Raw genomic sequence first — 15,256 nt, 5'->3', positions numbered from 1 at the left:
ACTAATTTGCATTATCCCAACCATGAGTTCTCATGTGACATGAATATGAGAACTCTTCGTTGATCGTGTTCAGTGAACTCATTCTCTATTGAGCACCTACGTACTTGTCTTGATGTCACACACACCAATGACTCGAGACTAGTCACTCTCCCTGAGAGAAGACATAGCACGTACTGATCTTAACGGACTGTCAATGCCCAATTGACAATCCTATGATCAGGAACGTTTAGGATGTGTCAACGAAAGAATGGTCTCATGAATCTAACTTCTTTAGATCGCATTCTTCCAATCACATATTCCTTGGACTTATCGTTTAAGCATATAACATTTATATTAGACAGCTTAAACAATAATCTTTGCCCTTTACATTTAAACTACATTAGTTTGAAATGAACTACATTAGTTTGAAATGTCCGTAAAGTATCATCATATGATTGGTTTTAGGGCACATTTCCAACAATCTCCCACTTGCACTAGAGCCAATCAGCTTAGTCATCATTGATGATACCTCTTCTGTAATTCATTTCATAAATGGCTGAGTAGTAGGCCTAAACAATGGATATCTATATGTTATCCATAGAAGCAACCTTGAGAATAACGACGTCACCATTATACATGATTCTCAATCATGTGGTTCAGTCTCTCATTTGAGTTCGGACCTTGATGAGACCTTGATTCCCTGGCTTGAGCTTTCGCCCCATTAGTGTCATACACTTTCTGGTTGGAACCGAATGAAGAGTTCATGAATGAACTTTCCCATCCAAACAACAATGTTGTAAGCTTCTATATGGCAATATATTTTGCATACATGATGGAACACATTAAAGTCATTTACTTTTAACGTTTCCACCCAAATATCTCTTTAGTCATAATAAAGAGATATCTCATTATCACTTCATTCATATTGAAGAGATATTCTATGATGGATTAGATTCATAATCTATTTCATTTACGCTTCCATTACGTTACTCTAATTCTTCCTCATTCTTGAGGAATCCATCCTTAGTATTTCTTAAATACCTAAGGATTCACTTGACAGTTGCCATGGTTCTGATCCTGGGCTTGCACTGATATCATCTTGTACCGTTCTAGGTACGACTTATATCAATGTTTTCATACAATATGAAATACATAAATCACCTTTCTGCGTATGCATAAAGGATTCTATTTACGCATTATTTCTTTGGGAGTCAAAGGGTACATTCCCTTTGAGAAGAACAACTTTCTAGTCTCACTAGAATTGTCATTCTAATTGAAGTTTATCATCATATGAGAAACTTCCTAGCATCTCATTGTCTATTTTAGGGATTGATATAATCCAATTATATCTTGAAATCTATCATTATAGATTTCCATCCCATGTATATAGACTATGTCTCCCATATACATTCTATCATTATAGAATGTTTAAAGTCATTACTTTAACGATGAAGAATTCCTTTCATTTTCTAAATTAATATATATCATGTATATATATATTCTAATTTAGGAATATGATCAACTCCCACTAATTTTTTGTAAACCTAGTAAACAAAAGATTCATTTACATCTTTATGAGAAATCAAACAATTGATCTTTTCTCATAAGACGCTTATAGCTCCCACTAGCTTGCTAAGATCCATGATGGATGGATCTCTACAACTAACATGTCTCAGAAGTATATATCACATATATATATATGGGTAATTGATAATGTCCAACGAACTAAATCTTATTTATGTTCATTCTTCTCCTAATGGAGAAATTCATTATCTTATGATGCTACTTTCCTTGATATTTTTCAAGGAAATTAATCTAAAGTGTTACTTTTTCCTTGGATCAAATCTAAGGAGGTAAATACTTTAGACGTCTTACTCATCTACTTACATTTCTTGAATTCTTTGAAACCTTTTGCAAAGTATTCGGACTTGTGTTTATTCAAAATAAACTATAGTCCAACCGAGAGTGATCTTCGGTGAATGTCATACAACATGAGTAGTATTATGTTGTGGACAAGTGCCACTAACATCTAAGTGAATAAACCTCAACAACTTTGTGATTCTTTCTTCTTTCCAAAAGAATAAAGATTCGAACATTTCGCCTCTATACAATTTTAACAAGAAGGTATTGGATCCGGATCTAACGATCCAAAGCATCCATCTATGACCAACTCGTAACTTATGTTTTAGAGGTATCACAACTCAGTTGGGATTAGTCACTACCTTGCAACCTTTTGGGTTTTAAGCATCATCGTATTCTAAACAGTTAAACTACCACATCATCTCTACTATAGAGACAACCAATTAAATTACAATAATCTAATTATTGATTAATAAAGAACAATGTTTTTGTCAAACAAAACATTTATCTATCTCTACTATAGTGACGGATTTAAGTTCCTTAAAATTGGAATGTAAAGACAATCTTTAGTATTTTCCAATTTCTTTGGTAGTTCATATGAGGAAGTAAGTACAATCCGCTTTCGCAGAGATCTATATTCGATTCACGTTTGGAATGTGAAGTACTTTCTCTTCTCTCATTAATCTTTTACTTCTTATTAGCACACTTTTACAACAATTGTAAAACATAGTTACTAATACATAATCATGCATTCAAGTAGAAGAACCAACTGTTATGAACTTTTCAAGAACATTTTACAACACCTTCGAAAGGTGTGTTCTTGACACTTGCAAGACATTTCTTGCAAATACCCCTTCCAATGTCCATCCTTTCATAAAGAAAGTTTGTTCCCTTGGAGTTATTTTGCTTTCTTCATTTGACTTCCCTTTTGATTACAATAGTCATGGTCCCTAAACTCCCACTATCTCTCTTGAAACTCATTTCAAATGTGTTATACACATCAAACGATTTGGAGAGCGTGCGGTTATTGTTCACTATATAGTTTACAATAAACTTAGTGAACCATTAGGATAGGGACACAAAGGTGAAGTCCTTGCCTAGTTTCCGTCTCGTTAAGTGGTTTAACACTTCAACACTCAATGATTCAAAATCATCATAAGTCCATATAAATGGACTATTTTTGTCAACCAACCATTATGTTCTAAACATAATAACAAACTTTCAAGAGTTGTTCAAGGCAACTCTCATTTCTTCATACAACATTTTGTAAGTGAAGAATCATGGCACATAAAGTGTCCATGCCCTTGTGCTTACTTCTCAAGTTCCTTGTTCGTGTAACAAAGAGACAAGCACTAAAGTTTGTGTTGATTAAGGGTTGTTCAAAGCAACTCTTATTTCTTCATACAACAATTTGTATTTGAAGAATTATGACATTAAAAGTGTTGTCCTTCTCATGTTAGACTTATCTAACATATTCTTCCAATGATACATTATCAATAGGAAGATTGTGAGGATGAGACTACTTAGTTACATCTACAAGCCATTAAAGACAATCTATAGGATTGTAGAACTTAGTCCGGAAATTAAAGCGTTTGGTTTTTCTTTGTCAAGTTTTGGATAGCGTTTGCAAATATATTGGTAAACAAATACATAACGAATATAAATTGATTGATTTTAAGCCATTTGATTCGGGTCTTTAAATCAAATAGCACCACCCACTATTTTTTGGCAAATTCCATATCCCTCATCGGAATTCGAGAGTTTTGGAGGAAACTCTTAGTAGGGTATGGGAGGCTCACTATTACCAAGCCCACCTCACGATGATACGATATTGGCTAGCATTAATAATAATGAGAGAGTACGCTTACTCATTTGCATCTCATGCAAGTACCCATCTTATTTGGCCTCTAGAGAATGTTGCCTCACAATGATATGATATCGGCGCCATTGCACTTAGTTAAGTTATTCCCACCATGCTTAGTTCATGAAGGGGTTCAAGAATAGCCTCACAATGATATGATATTGGCCATCCTCGTTGCCTACACTCACCTCATCATATGCGTATAGACTCCTCCTGAGTGTAAGCATGCACTTTGTACTCCCCCATGATAGGGTGAAGCCGGTGTACAAGTCACAAACGATTGGAGCCTACCACGGTGGAAGGCCACGAAGAGATATTCAAAGCATCTCTCGCTTATCAACTTAATATTGGTTTGTTGAGGGTTTTAGGTCTCATCACATATAAACATACATTTTAATCCAATTAAAACATTTTGGTCCTATTACAACTATTGGTCCATTTGATTGATTTAGTTGTATATAATACTCCCACTAAGCTTTTAAAACGGTTTTTTAAAGCAAGAGTATATGATACTACTAACATAAGGTTTGCATTCATTGATGGACTATATAGTTGCCTTAGGGCCTTAGGATGACTATGAACCTTTGATTCGATTCAACACGAGCCTAGTGTTGAATCTCGGTCTAGGGATGGAGATTGATTTTAGTTACGCGTTTAATCACATTAAGGCGTGTTGTCTTATTGGGCGTTGGACCCAACTACTCCAATTTCATGCATATCGAATAAAACAAGAAAGGAGTACTTCAAAGTAAATAAGAGCTTATGCTCTTTTACAACAATTGATCAAATCAAATTACTTTAAAGTAAAGAAGAGCTTATGCTCTTTTACAACAATTGATCATATCAAATTACAACCAAAATTTAATCTACACATTCCCATGGTTCAAACAAATTTGAAACGGCCTTTCACATAGCTCAATTATCGTAGGCTAAGGTTCATAATCACCCTTTCTTTAATTAATTAACGCTTTAACTATTAAACTTGAATGCAACATTTTCATTTGGTTTTTGTATCCATAGAATTGATTTAAATGGAACTAAATATAATGAAAATCCAATTCTCATTAAAGAGACAAAACAATTTTTGTTCTCATTCTATTTGGGCCATTTTGCAAAAACACAAACTTTTGGGTCAAAATACAAATACACAAAAGTATCAAAACTTTATTTAATTGCACAAAAGCACCCCACTAGAGGGGTGGCCGGCCATAGGATAATAACATAGAGATTTTTGATAAAAAGAATTTTGTAAGTGGATTTTGGTGGGTGAGATTAAAGATGGTGGGGATGGTTTGAAAAGAAAATATACCTTTGATATAATTAAAAACATTTAATCATTTCTTACCAACAAACATCATCCATCAACTAATATTCAAAATTATATCTTTGACATAATCATCACCCATCAACTAATAATCAAAATTATATCTTTGACATAATCATCACCCATCAACTAATAATCAAAACTTTATGTAAAACATAAAACTTTTGAATCAAAACTTCAAAACTTTTTGTTCTTGATTAGAACTTCAAGAAATATGAAGAACATACATGAAAACTCATAATAGCTCCATGGATGTTTTCTTTCATCAAAAACTCAAATTTTCACAACTCAAAAGAGGGTTAATATCCTAGGGTACTTAGGGGTTCCAAAAAGCACTTTAAAACCATTTTAACAAGCCTAACATGAACCCAAAAAATCACCCTTTGGATTTGGCCGAAAATCCCAAAACACTTGGCACCAACTTTTAGTTCCATTATTCATGCTCATATGAACTACATCTACAACATTTGAGATGGCAAATTTTCTAACAAAATTTACATTCAAAGAAGCAAGAATAAAGCTTGTAACAATTACAACATTCAAATCACAAAGTATGAACTACAAAACCCAAAAGGATTCACCAACTACTAGACTTAGGCTCTTGATACCACTTGAAGGAAAATTTGTGAAAAACATGTTCATTTAAGCAACATCAATAGCATGCAATTAACAATTAAAGGCGGAATCATGCTTGTATGCACTTAAAACAAAACATTTACCCATGAAATTCAAAGCCTAGTAGATAGGTGAATCAAGACTCAACTCAAAACAAAGTGAGTTGAAAAATCAATACCTTTGTAGATTCCTCTTTGCATAAGCAAAGGCTAATCACCCAAAGAGAGGGCCTTCATTCCTTGCATCTTGGATCCATGGATTTGGATGGATGAAAAGGTTTCTCCAAGTTCCCAAAATTGAGAACCTCTAAGTCTCCACACCAAGGTATATTGAAGAAGAAATGAGTGACCTAGAGGAAGTAAGATTGCTAGATTTTCCCCTCTAGATTGGCCAAAATTTTAGAGAGAAAGGAGAGCTTGTGTTCTCATCCTTTCCCCCAAAAATAACCCTTAGTAAATTTTAGGCTATAAAGTCCTTTATATAGTCCCTTCAAATAAGTGACCTAATGGACCAAAAGCCCTATTCTTTTACACATGGCTAGCCTATAGGTTTATTGGGCTTTCAAGCCCTTTGTTTTATTCAAGTTGTCATACAACTTGAGTTAATGGGCTTGACATTCAAATCCCATTGGGCCTTGCGGCCCTAAACTAACCCGAGGTCTTTAACGAACTTATTCGTTTGATTAATTAACATATTAATTAATCCTAGCCTTAGATAAATAATTAAACCATTTAATTATTCTTACTCATCTCCGTTGAATCTTCAATCTCTACCTTACACGGTGTACGATCCATTAGGTTCCTTTTAGCGAGGCAGTGGGCGATTCAAACTCTTTCAAATCGATTGTGAATTGAAACTTACTTTCAATTCTCCCGTTAGTGATAATACACTTTTAGGGCTTCCACAAACCATGAGTGACACCTAGCAGCATATCATGGTTACCCAAGTTAATCAGAAGAGGTGGAGAACCTATTCAGTTTAGGATTACAAATGCAATACGGTCTTTCTCTAATACAATACTCTTGACCACATTGTTTGGTTTGATAGTTTATTCATGTCTACTATCCAATGTGAATCTTGTGCTTATATGATTACCTTGAATGTGATCTGGAACGCATTCCAACATCTCATTCATACTCTGGCCAGAAATTCTAAATCATATCATAGAGTATTCTCCCTCAAATAGTTTGAAGGTTAGAGATCCCTTGTTGCGCATTCACTTGCCTCCATGGCTAAGTGGCTTAACCCCAACGATGCCGTGGACACCCTGATAGAGTGACGTTGACATAATCAAAGATTAAGGACCTAACCACAAGACAACTGTGATGCCTCAGGTCAAAAGACTAATTTGCATTATCCCAACCATGAGTTCTCATGTGACATGAATATGAGAACTCTTCGTTGATCGTGTTCAGTGAACTCATTCTCTATTGAGCACCTACGTACTTGTCTTGATGTCACACACACCAATGACTCGAGACTAGTCACTCTCCCTGAGAGAAGACATAGCACGTACTGATCTTAACGGACTGTCAATGCCCAATTGACAATCCTATGATCAGGAACGTTTAGGATGTGTCAACGAAAGAATGGTCTCATGAATCTAACTTCTTTAGATCGCATTCTTCCAATCACATATTCCTTGGACTTATCGTTTAAGCATATAACATTTATATTAGACAGCTTAAACAATAATCTTTGCCCTTTACATTTAAACTACATTAGTTTGAAATGAACTACATTAGTTTGAAATGTCCGTAAAGTATCATCATATGATTGGTTTTAGGGCACATTTCCAACACCCCATCGATCACTTGGTAATTATTATTGATGCCTAAGTGTCCAATGCCGAAAGATGTTGACGCTACAATAGGTGATTTTCTTTGATAAGTTCAATCTGAGTAAGTGTGCACCATCTAATTCCTTACGATTGATATCATACTTTATCTAATATCCTCCAAACACAATTGTTACATCTCACGCACTACACCTAATTTGATTCTAAGTACTGACATAGTTACTTACAAATTCAATAAACATCTCAAACCCATCCAAATATTCATCAAAACACCTATCGTGCAACTTATCCACCCTTTGTCTATTATGCCTATTTTTAGAGAACTTAGTTTTCATAACAAGTTGATATACGATTGCTCATCTTCTTATGCCTCTGGTAATGATCATATCCTATTAGAAAGTTCACTTTCTGTTTTGCAATTTGTGATTCAAGATACTATTTTCGATCGTGAAAAATTCAACAGCATCTCTCTAGCGTTCCCCTAGTGCACGATGTAGATATTATAAACAAATATCTAGTATGCACTTGAAGAACATCTGAGGGATACAACCGAATTTTCCACGATCGAAACTTTACCACAGTTGCATACCTTAAACACATACATTGCACTCCCAAATTGTTCGAACTAGAAACTCGAGAATGAATTAGATCGCGGGGACACATACTACGCCTACACACACACCCTTTGGACTTTAAAACGTGCCCAAGGTTTTTTCGATTTGATTATACGAAGTTAATCAACATAAAAATCTTTGTATAAAGATTATGAAATTTCAACAAATTTCACACCGGATTTCCTAGGCTAATATTGAACAAATTAAATTCACCTAAACTACATATGTTTCAATAACCCACAAACTCAAAATTTCATATAACCCACAACTTCTGCATATATATATCACAATTAAATAAATTACAATTTACCAAAAAAAATTAAATTGAGAGACAAATACAGACATTTACTTTAATTTTCTTCTACATCAATCACATAACTACAACACAAAAAATTAACTAATTACACAATTAAACAAAAATACTTAAAAGATAAAAATACAAATCTTAAATTAATTGGGGGAAGGAAAGTGAGAGAAGGGTGATGAGGTGGGTGAGAGAGAGAGAGAGAGAGAGAGAGAGAGAGAGAGAGAGAGAGAGCAGAAAGCAGAGAGGAGAGTTGGAAAGAAAGGAGAAGGAAAAGGAGAAGTTGCACGGTCTGTTTTAATGAATTGGGCTTTGCATGACGAAATGGTTCATCTGACAAAGTTACCAATGTCGTCGAACAAATGTTGTTCATCTAGCAAACTCACTAAACAACGCCAACAATAAGTGCATGTAGTGTTTATGACAGGTCATCATGGATCTTTACCTAAAGATCGAAATACTTAGCCTGGCCAATTTTTCGTCGACCAAAACTACCTCCACCAACGTACCTATTTTTTGTAGGGAAAAAAGGTGGCATGATATGTGCTAATTTTTTCGCTTGGCACGAAAATTTTGCCTGATGAAGTTTACTTTGCTCGTCCACGTTTCGGATCTAAAGTCCCTAAAAAACAAAAGCATTGATCACTTTTGCCCAACCAATTTTTTCCATCAGGTAAAGTTACATTACCCAATGAAATTAATTCATCGAGCTAAGTGTCGTCGAACAAATGATAATTTCTGACAGTAAAAGGAGTCTTAAGTTAGATATATCGTTTGTTCTTATTAGATTATATCTTAAATAATACTCAAAGGAATTGTCATGCCCCAAAACTAAAAACATAACAATTAGTGTCACATGTATTGGCAATGCAATGTTACAATGTCAAAATCCAACATCTTAACATTACGTATAAGGTCCTCTGCCTTAAAATAATTAAACCGATCAAAGTGTACCTCCGGAAAAGTAGCCTCATGGAAGACTATAAATTCAGCTTGTTGTCGATACTCGGTATATTGCTGATAGGAGCATATTCATGCGACTTAAATGGCTTGTTCTCGTACATTTACGTTATGTTTCTTTAGTTATTTTAGTCCTTTATGCTTCTTTTGTGTGTTTTCAGGATCATAAGACGTGTTTGACGAAAGGATGCATTATGGAGTGTTTTGGGGCCTTTTGGAGCACTATTGGGCTAAGGATGGATAGCTTATGCTTGGAGCCCAAGTGTTGGATGAAATTGAAGGCCTTGTATGCACTTGAGGACACAAAACAATGGCCCTAACCCAATTACATTCACCTTGCCGTGGGCTTAACACAAACACCATTCCTTGCCATGCAAGGGGGAGCAATTTGGGTCCATTTCATGCACTTAAACCCTAGCCCAATTACACACCATTGCAGCCAAATCCATTCTATTTCATGCACATTCACCACCAATTCAACCACATGCACTTATTCCTCCATCATTGCACAACATTGCAGCCACATGCACCAAAACAATTCCATGCCGTGCATCCCTTTGTTCCAGCCATTTCCAACACACATGCACCCAAACAAAGCCAACCTAGCTAACCCTACATGCATTTCTTTATTCACTCTTCATCATTGCATTTTCACCACCATTTACACACACATGCACATCATTCACTCACATTTCCTAGCCGTGCATCACTTTAATCCACATGCATCACCATTTATTCCACCCTAGAGCCTTATTATTCAATCTATCATTCAGCCATCTTCCACCCCCTTTAATCATTTAACCCACATACATTCACACACACTTCACACAAACAAAATTCACATGCAAAACAGCAACCATTCCAACACAAAACAGCCTACACATTGCCGTGCATTCCTTTCCATTTTCTGCACCTTTCCTCCTTGCAATTCCACATGTTTTCATCATCATAACCCACCTACATTCCACCTAATCCACATGCTTTCCCAACAATATAATTGAGCCAACACATGCACTCCCATTTCTCTTCCCATTATCCCTTTGCCGTGGCTTTCATTTCTAGCACACACTAGCATTTCCAGCTTTTCCCTTTACATTTCACATGCATTCCATACTTCTCCTAGCTGTTTTCCATCATTATTTCAGCCACCATTCACTCTTTAATCCACATGCATTCACACAAACAACATTCACATGCTTTCACAAGCTTTAACCAACAAACAAATCAGCCACAACACACAAACACACTCAATGTCGTGCACTTCCCTTGCCTTTCCAGCATTCCCCTTGTGTAATTCCAGCTTTCCACCCACTTTCATAGCTGTTTCTCACATGCATTGCAGCCACATTCTCACCCATTCTCTCCCTATATAAACCACACACACTTCATTCATTATTCATTCATTCACTCCCCATTCCATCATCTCATTTTCATACACAACACCACAACACTTCCCCTTAGAATCCAAAACCGTGAGTCCCCCTTCCACTTCTCCTCCATTGCTTCCATTTCCACCACTCCCCAAACCATCCACACCATCAAACTATCCTTAGACCTTGTGCCACAATAAAGAGGAAGAGAAGAGGGCCTAAACGTTCATACAATTCAAGTTTGAGTTGTTGGAATGTTTAGGCGTTTCTTTGATTTCAATGTTTAATTTCAATTCTCTTTGTTTTGTACGTATGAGGAACTAAACCCCCCCTTAGCTAGGGGGTGATTCGAAATATATGTTTATGCTTGCAATATGATTTGAGTACTTCTAATTACGTTTCATAAGTTGTGAATTCAATTTGTTTAACTATTTGATTGATAACCTATTTATGTATGTTTATTAAGAGTTGACGCTTAATTTTCATGCATGAATTTGACGCTAGAATATAAGTGAGTTTCACGTAATAGTTATGAACTTATATTCACAAGTAGTGGAGGTTGCTTATAAACAATCGCGTTAAACAAATTCTTGACATAAGTTTCATGCAATCATAGTAACGAATGCCTCGTCAACACTTATAGTTTTCATGATGCGTAACGATTCTTGCTTGTATCTCTATTATGCAATTCATGTAGGGAACTTGTGAGGAATGCTTTGGGTCGTCGTATGCAATCATCCAATTCATTAACTTAAGGAAAACTTGACGGTTAATTTAAACGGACCTAATTAACCCGGGGTGTTGAGAATTCATGGTTTATTGAAAAGCAATTAGAAACCATTTTGTATGCAAGTATAACATGTGTGGAGATGAACCCCTTAGCTAGCTTCCCATCCATTCATTTCCGTCAAATTCATATTTACAATTTGTTTTGTTTCCAAGTATTCATTTTAGTTTAAATTCGTCCAAATCCAATCCCCCTTTATTTTGTTTGAGTCTTAGTCTTAATCTTTCTTATTTTTAGTTTTGCATTCTTCGCATTAAATAGTGTTTTAAACTTGTTTTTACGTTTTTGAAGTCAAATCCAAGTGATTAACAATCCCTCCTAATCCCCGGTCCAGAACGATCCCTACTTACATTCTTCACTACAATTGACAAAAAGAGGGTTTAATTTGTGTGCGTATAATTCTTGCATCAATTGCACAAAAAAATGGTAGCAAAAATCACTTTTTGTGTAATCGTAACACAATAATGGTTAATATATAAGCTACACCTACACTTCATTTTTTGCCACCGTTTTCCATTAGCAAATACTATATAATCCAATAGTAACTAGCAGGAGGAAATAATTAGTAACTAGGAAGGCCATCTTTGAGATTTTGGAGACCTGTGTGAAATTTATAAAAGGATCCCTACTTAAGATAGTTTTCAAAAAAAAAAAAAAAAAGCAAGACAATGTATTAATGTTAAAAACCAATAGCTTAAATCAAAACAAACTTTATAACTCATTCACTCTAAGTTTACAAATATAATTAAATAATAAATAAGAGCTATAAACAAAACCTTCACTAAATAATAAAAGACAATTCAATCTTATACCACGAAACAAAAAACGAAAAACAGAAAAAGGCTTCAAAAAGTCTAACTTTAAAGTATCACTTGAATATGTGGCATTATTATATAATAAAATTGAAAAAACAAGTATTTTAGGGTGTCATTATTGACATTCCAAATATCTTATTGTGCAATCAAAATTTTTTTCTTTCTAGAAAGATAAAATTTACATCTATGAGGAATGCACAATGAGATTTTAAAGTGTTAATAAAAGAAACTTTTTTAATATATAGCATTTTTTTAAACAAGCGATATTGTCTACACTAAGGAGATGGGGTGGGCTTAGTCTCACAATGAGCTAGCTATGTGGTTCAAATTGGCTTTTGGCGAGAATCAAACTTAAGACTTCTCACTTACAAATAAAGAGGAATAACATTAGACCGTAGTACTAAGTGGCAATATATAGCATTATTAAATATAAATATTAGATGACCAAATTTTTTGAGAGCCCTTTCAAATTTGAGACCCCGGTGCAATTGCACCTTTCATTTCGCCTTAAATAAGACACTGGTAACTAGTTTGAGCCACCATTTACTGGTGATTATTGCTTTCTTATCTCTATTTTTTTTGGTAATTCTCTTACATTTTTACGTGTATTTGCCTAAACAGTATGAACGTATTATCATTTTACTCCCAGATAAACACTTATATAATACCGAATCCACTGTTCACAAAAAAAATAAAAAAACAATACACCGAAATCATCTTACATGCAATGATACTACTACGTTACAATATTAAAATTGTTTTTATAAATTGAGTGTGAAACATAGGGCAATGAAATAGGGGGTCTTAACTTATGGGAGACAGTGACACCCCACACTGCATCTCTGGTGCCTTCTCTCTGCGTCGAGAAATTTATTATTATTTTCATAACACAAGACGGCTACACAAATAATGTTCGTAAATTTGGTTTAAAAAAATTTGTCTATTTAGTATATATTTGTCGTAAGGATAATACTATATAGATCAATTTTTTAGACTAAATTGCAAATTATATGGTATGTCACCAATAAAAAATAAGAACGTTAATTCTATCATCAACAATTACGTCATGTAATTTACAAAATTTAATTTAACAAATTAATCTTCCTAACACTTCCCGTAGCGTAAACAATAAAATTTCTCCTCCCTTGTCTCAAACCATGCAAAACAAAGAAATCAATTACCGGATCGTGAAACCAAACAAAACAAAGGGCTTTCATTCCATTCGATCCCCTTCTGTCTGCCTCGCTCGGCCATCACTCTGTCACTGTCAGGAGTCACTACTACCACCTCTCTCTCTCACATATTCATTCACGCCCACACGCTGTGGTTTGCCATTCAACGTACACCAAGCACCATGGGCGATGCAATCAAACTGCCTCCACATCATTTATGTTCGAACCTCACCTTCTTTCATATTTGGTATTAATACTGCATTTGCAACACAAGTCATTAATCATTAGTCGAAAGAATTATTTCTCAGGATAATCCTTGTGTTCTCTACAGTAGACCTGACATTCGTGTCGTGTTTTTTGTGTTTGTGTCATTTTCGTGTCACACCCGATATCTTAACGAATCGTGTCATGTAACACCTGTTAAAGTAAACGGATAATATGATCCAACCCAATATCGACCTGTTAATATTTTCAAGTAATATATTTTATAATTTTTTTAATTTGCCTATAGTACACTATTAAAATAAATAAATAAATAAAACTTAAATTTTTAAATTTATATAGAATAATAAAACAATATTTTTTGGTAAAAACATATTTAATATTTAATATATACACTATGACTATTGTATTTATAGCAAGCTTTTTTAGTATTTCAAAAATTTTAGGACTAGAGAGGAAGAGGTCGGTGGCAAGAGAAAGAAAAGAGAGATTTAATTGTGAGGCGTTGTATCACTTCATTGTGCCTTTATTTATAGTAGTAGGATAGGTTCAATCCTTACCCTTATAGGATTACAACTCTAATAGGATAATAACTACTAAAGGGAATATTTAGAGATAACCCTAGATACACTAGGATTTACACAATCACATTCCTATTCTAAATTTGATTGCAACACTCCCCCTTGAGTGTGGAAATACTTAAACAAAACATCGCATCAGATATTCAGTAGATAAGGTAGAACAGTTGATGAAGTCGTCAGCACAACCAGCGAATGCGAGTCTCAAATTTAAAGAAAGTATGCATTAGTAGTAAAACTCACAAAACCTCGCTATGGTAAAACCTAAGGTAGGTAAAAAACCCATAGACTTAGGAAAAAAGTGAGAAGTATGCATAATGTCTAACACAAACGTCATACAGGATGAAAATACTGAACTCAACAGAGTATGATCATCCAGTGATGGGTGCCTCATCAAAACCTCATTAGGTAGCGAAAAAACCAGTGGGAAAAATACTCCTAATCATACGAAAAAGAGTACATAAAGATCAAGTGAGTATGCTTCAAGATACTTCCCCTGAGTTAAACATAACTTCCAAATAAGAGAACTACAAGCAATTCAACTCAGATAATTTACGCATACCGATTCCTTGGACGAGCTTTTGAAAAGTAGACTTGGGCAATGACTTGGTAAAGAGATTGGCTAGGTTGTTCTAGGAACGGATTCACTTGACTTCAATGTTCTGATACTGTTGTTGCTTGTGATAATAAAAGAACTTTGGCACTATGTGCTTAGTGTTGTCTCCCTTTATGTATCCTTTCTTTAACTTCTCGATACATGTTGCATTGTCTTCAAAGATTATCGTAGAAAGGTCAATGACAGTAGTAAGACCACTAGTGCTTTAAATATGTTCAATGACTGCTCTCAACCAAAAGCACTCACATGATGCTTTATGCATGGCGAGAATCTTAGTATGGTTCGAAGAAGCCGCAACTAGCATTTGTTTCGTCAGCCTCCAAGATATAGCGGTGTCTTCAACAGTAAAGACATAGCCTGTTTAAGAACATGCCTTATGTG

The sequence above is a fragment of a genome, unplaced genomic scaffold (assembly GCF_019419815.1).
Source record: "Pyrus x bretschneideri cultivar Hongxiangsu unplaced genomic scaffold, Pyrus_bretschneideri_v1 Contig43, whole genome shotgun sequence".
NCBI classification, from domain to species: domain Eukaryota; kingdom Viridiplantae; phylum Streptophyta; class Magnoliopsida; order Rosales; family Rosaceae; genus Pyrus; species Pyrus x bretschneideri.
Note: the sequence above shows the minus strand (reverse complement) of the source record.